Here is a 6,000-nt window from a genome sequence, read left to right on the forward strand (position 1 = left end):
TCGAGCAAGGAGTTATTCAGTCTGCTGAAGGCCCATGGTCAAGGCACATATGAGAAAGCAATCAATGAACAACTAAAGCACCACAACAAAAAAAAATGATGATTGATGCTTCTCATCTCTCTCTATTCCTGTCTGTCTGTCCCTATCTATCCCTCTCTCTGACTCTCTCTCTCTCTGTCTCTAAAAAAAAAAATCCCCCATAATACAAATATAAAATCTTGAGCCTGTCTCAGTCTGTGCCCTACTCAAGGCTCCCATAATCCTCTCTCCTCTTTACATCACTGGCTCCACTGAACTAATTGTGAGGATCCAATTACTTCCCATGGTTTTGTGCTTCTGTACTCATACCATGGCCTCTCGCTTCATCCTCTGAACCACACCCACCATCTTCATCTGACTCCAATTGCTCAGGAGTCACATTTTTCATAAAGTCTTTCTTTACCTCGTGTGCCCTGTCCTCACTCTCTTTCTAAGTTACGTTAACATTATATAGAAGTAAGAAAATTAATGAAACTTATATTGAAGACAGTATTTCACTGGAGGAGAAAGATGTGTTTTATTTTAATTTTATGCTTGAAATTGCTTTGATTTTAAAATTAAATTATTTTCAAGAGTTGAGTCTTAGTCCTATTTTAAACCTGTAGGGGAGGAAAAATAATTTTTCCTCTACCTTTCTAGGTTCCACAGGTGAGCACCACCCCCTTTTGTAATAGAAGACATATTAAGACAAGAAAAACAAACAGAAGTTTAATGACTTGTATACCATATGTATACCTAGGAGAGAGGCAGGAAAACCAAGTAAAACTCCTTGATATTGTCCAAGCACAACAATAAATTTCATCTCCAGTTGAAAAGAAAGATGTTGGAGGATGAGGGTAAGCCACTCACCAGAGGTTCTGAGAAAGGCAGAGTCAATCAATAAGGTTGTTAAGCAGAGGTAAGTTTGTGTCTTCTCTGTTGATGAGAGCTGTGATTCAGCATCATCTGTTTTTTTTCTTTGTGATATAGAGGAAGACTTACATAAGAAAAAAATATTTATAGATATAAATATCCCTCACAAGAGGGTAACTTCTACACTGCTATCAGAGTATCTCCTGTGTCTGCTGTTTATGAAAAATAATCAGCTATAAATAATCTATTTAGGGGTCATATACTCAGCTCCATTTTCACCTGTAAATTTAAAACCAGTGTATTGATCTCAACTCAAAACACCTTTAAACACAATTTGATTATATCACCAGGGATGTTTATGGTTCTATTCTTTAGCCAGATTTCAATAGTCTTTTTGAAAATAGGCATTAAAATATCTTAAGAGGAGCAGCAAGATGGTGATGGAGTAGGCAGACATAACAACTTTCAGAACCAAAGTGGATTTACAATTTAAAAAACCATCATCTGGAAAAACCAACTTTGGACCAAACTAAGAGGACTCTTCAACCAAGGAACACTGAAGAAGCCACACTGAGACTGGTAGGAAAAGCAGAAATGTGAAGAGGGCTGCCCAGCTCTTCAGAGCGAATGGCAGCTCAGAGATACTCATGTGGCAGGAAGTGAGTTTAGCGAAGAGGGGAGGGTCCTGAACCCCAGGAACAAAGCCCCAGCCTGCAGGCCCAGAGCCTAGAAGAGGCATATGGACAGTACTTAGCTGTGAAACAAGTCAGGATACTGTTTGAGAGAAAGAGACAGATTTCTCAGACCCAGGATTTTTCTTAAAGGCACCACACAGAAAACCTCTCTCATAACCACTCACCTGGAGTTCTGGGGGACAGAGAGAGAAAAGAGGACCAGAGCAGCGGGAAGAGAGTGTAATGTAGGAGGCACAGGGAGAAACACTTTGAGGGACAGCCACTCTAACCCCTGGGCTGAGTCACTCCCCAAATCTGAAGTGAATATTTCCCTTGGAAACAGCAATACCAGCAAAGGGAAGCAGGACAAGCTCTCCTGTGGTACTTAGAGCAGAGTCACTTAGAAGAAGAGAGCTTTCAGGACTATAGTAGTGAATGTTAAGGTCTGCGCTGCAGTGCCCCCACCCACACTGCTGAGGGCTCGCTGAAGGGGCTGCAGTGGCAGGACGCAGAAGTGTGGTTCTGTGGGCAAGGGTGGAAGCCAGCTGGCCATGACTGAGGCCCAGGTGTGAGCTCAGTCTTGCCCGGTGGGGGTGGAGGGGATGCAAAAGTGGTCAGACCCAGCTGTGGGCCTGCCTGCAATCCCACCTGTGGGGGAAGGGTGGGAGCCCCAGAAGGGGCAGAGACCCACCACTGAGCAAGAGCACGCTGGCACCAGCTTTCCACAGCCCACGGAACTAAGACTTGCTACCAGATGGGCAAGCCAGCTCCTCCCATGGGGGTGGGGCAAAAGCGGAGTCCCATGACTGAGTGCTGGCACACAGCCCCAAACAGCCTGCAAGGCAAGGTTTGCACATGACACATGAGGGGGCTTCTCCATGGGGACAAGGTGAAAGCCCTGACTCAGGTGGAGACCCACAGCTGAGCAAAGGTGCTCATCCCTGCCTGTGGTGCAGAGGCTTATGGCCCAAAAGCAACACATAACCCCACCCATAGGGGTGGGGCAAAAGCCAAGGCCACTGAGGCTTGTAGACCCAGGCACATGATCACAGCCCCTCCAGTGGATGAGAGGCAAAAACTGCAGCAGGAGCTGCAGTGGGCTGGCACCCACAACACCCATACAGCAATGCCCTAGGCAGCAGCAGCAGAAGTGGTGGTGGGCCTGCAGACAGACCACACCTAGGGAACACAGAGGTTGCCCCCTTTGGACTCCAGTGGCCAAAACATTCTTATACACAACTAAATGGGAAGACAGAGAAGTGCAATACAAATGAATCAAGAGAAATCCCCAGAAAAGGACATGAATGAGTCAGACATAACCAAATTACCAGATGCAGAATTTAAAATAATAAATTCTTAAGATGTTCAAAGATCTTAGAACAACAATAGATGGTCATATGAACACCTAAATAAAGAGCTAGCAAATATAAAAAAGGACATTGAAATAATAAAAAAGAATCAGTCAGAAATGACAAATACAATATCAGAAATGAATATCACAGTGGAAGGAATAAAAAGCAAAATGGATAAAGCTGAGAATCTTATCAGCGAGTTAGAGGACAAGCTAAATGAAGGCATGAAAGAAGAGCAGAAAAAAGAAAAGACACTCAAAAAATCTAAGGAAACTCTAAGAGAGCTCTATGACAACATGAAGAGAAATAACATCCACATCATAGGTTTCTTAAAAAAGGGGAGAAAGAACAAGGGATAGAGACTTTGTTCAATCATATCATAGCATAAAACTACCATAAATTAGTGCAGGAAAAAGTCCCACAAGTTCAAGAAGCACAGAAAACTCCATTAAAGAGAAACACAAAGAAATCCACACCAAGACACATTATAATTAAAATAACAAAGCTAAGTGATAAAGAGAAAATATTAAAAGCTGCTAGAAAAAAAAAGGCAATCACCTACAAAGGAGCCCCCATAAGGATGACATCCGACATCTAAACAGAAACACGCAAGGCCAGATGGCAATGGCAAGAAATATTCAAAGTAATGCAGAACAAGAGCCTACAACTAAGACTACTTTATTCAGCAAGGCTATTGTTTAAAATTGAAGGAGAAATAAAAAGCTTCTCAGACAAAAAAAAACCCAAAAACCTCAAGGAATTCACTACAACCAAACCAATGCTGCAAGAAATGCTAAGGGGCCTGTTGTAAACAGATCAAAAGGAAACAAGAATATAGCAAAAGAGGAATACAGCTTTAAAGAATAAAAGGGCAATAAACAATGACATATCAATAATAACCTTAAATGTAAATGGATTAAATGATCCAATCAAAAGACATAGGGTAGCTGAGTGGATTAAAAAAAGGACCCATACATATGCTGTCTATAAGAGACACACCTTAAAACAAAAGATGCACATACACTGAAGGTAAAGGATGGAAAAAAATATTTCACACAAATAGATATAAAAAAGAAGCTTGGGTAGCAATACTTATAGCAGACAAAATGGACTTAAAAAAGGCTATAGTAAGATAAAGAAGGTCACTACATAATGATAAAAAAAAAACAATCCAACAGGAAGATTGTAAATATCTATGTACCTAATATAGGAGCGCCTAAATATATAAAACAGACTTTGAGGGATATAAAGGGCAAGATCAACAGCAATACTATAATAGTAGGGGATTTTAATACCCCAATAACATAACTAGATAGATCCTCAAGAAGAAAAATTATCAAAGAAACAGCAGACTTAAAGGACACACTAGATCAATTTAATTTAATAGATATCTTCAGAACGTTTCACCTTAAAGCAGCAGAATATATATTCATTTCAAGTGCTCATGGTACATTCTCTAGGCTAGACCACATATTAAGGCACAAAGGTGGTCTCAACAAATTTAAAAAGATAGAAATCATATAAAGTATTTTCTCTGATCACAATGGCATGAAACTAGAAATTAACCACAACAAAAAAACCCCTCAAAAATACTCAAACATTTGGAAACTAAATAGCATGTTATTAAATAACAAATGAGTTAACAATGAGATCAGAGAAAAAATAAAAAATTTTCTAGAAACTAATGATAATGAGCATATATATAGGCAAAATTTATGGGAAAAAGCAAAAGCAGTCTTGAGAGGAAAGTTCATAGCATTACAGGCATACCTTAAGAAGCTAGAAAAAGCTCAAATAAACAACTTAACCCTGCATCTAAAAGAACTAGAAAAAGAACAGCAAGTAAAGGCCAACTGTAGTAGAAGGAAGAAAATAATAAAGATCAGAGCAGAAATAAATGACATAGAGGTTAAAGAAACAATTCAGAGGATCAATAAAACCAGGAGCTGGTTCTTTGAAAAGGTAAACAAGATCAATGAACCTTTAACTAGACTCACCAAGAAAGAGAGAGGACTCAAATAAATAAAATTAGAAATGAGAATGGAGAAATAAGAATGGACACAACAGAAATACAAAATATTGTAAAAAAAATACTATAAAGAACTGTATGCCATAAAGCTAGACAATCTAGAAGAAATGGACAAATTCCTGGAAACATATAATCTTCCAAAAGTTAATCTAGAAGAATCAGAAAACCTAAACAGACTGATTACAACAAATGAGATTGAAACAATTATCAAAAAACTTCCAACAAAGAAAAGTTCTGGGACTGATGGCTTCACAAGTGAATTCTACCAAATAATCAAAGAAGAAATAACTCCTATTTTTCTCAAGCTATTTCAAAATATTTAAGAGGAAGAAAGACTTTCAAGCTCCTTTTATGAGGTGCGCATAATTCTGATTCCAAAACCAGGCAAAGACAACACAAAGAAAGAAAATTATAGGCCAATATCCCTGATGAATTTAGATGCTAAAATTCTCAACAAAATATTAGCAAACTGGATTGAGCAATATATGAAAAAAACCATACATCATAATCAAGTGGGATTTATTTTTGGGAGGCAAGGCTGGTACAATATTTGAAAATCAATCAATGTGATTTATCACATAAACAAAAGGAAGGAGAAAAACCACATGATAATTTTAATAGATGCAGAAAAAGCATTTGATAAAATCCAGCACCCATTCATGATCAAAAGTCTCAGCAAAATGGGAATACATGGAACATACCTCAACATGATAAAAGCCATCTATGACAAACCCACAGCAACATCATACTAATGGGCAAAAATTAAAAGCAATACCCTTAAGATCAGGAACAAGGCAGGGATGCCCCCTTTCACCACTCTTATCAACATAGTTCTGGAAGACCTGGCCACAGCAATCAGACAAGAAGAAGAAATAATAGGCATTAAATTGGATAAGAAGAAGTAAAAATATCATTATTTACAGAAGACATATTGTATACAGAAAGTCCTTAAGTCTCAGTTAAAAAACTACTGGATCTAATTAATGAATTCAGCAAGGTTGCAGGATATAAAATTAATACTCAGAAATCAAAAGCATTTTTATACACAAACAAT

This window comes from Saccopteryx bilineata, chromosome 3 (genome assembly GCF_036850765.1).
Source record: "Saccopteryx bilineata isolate mSacBil1 chromosome 3, mSacBil1_pri_phased_curated, whole genome shotgun sequence".
NCBI lineage: Eukaryota > Metazoa > Chordata > Mammalia > Chiroptera > Emballonuridae > Saccopteryx > Saccopteryx bilineata.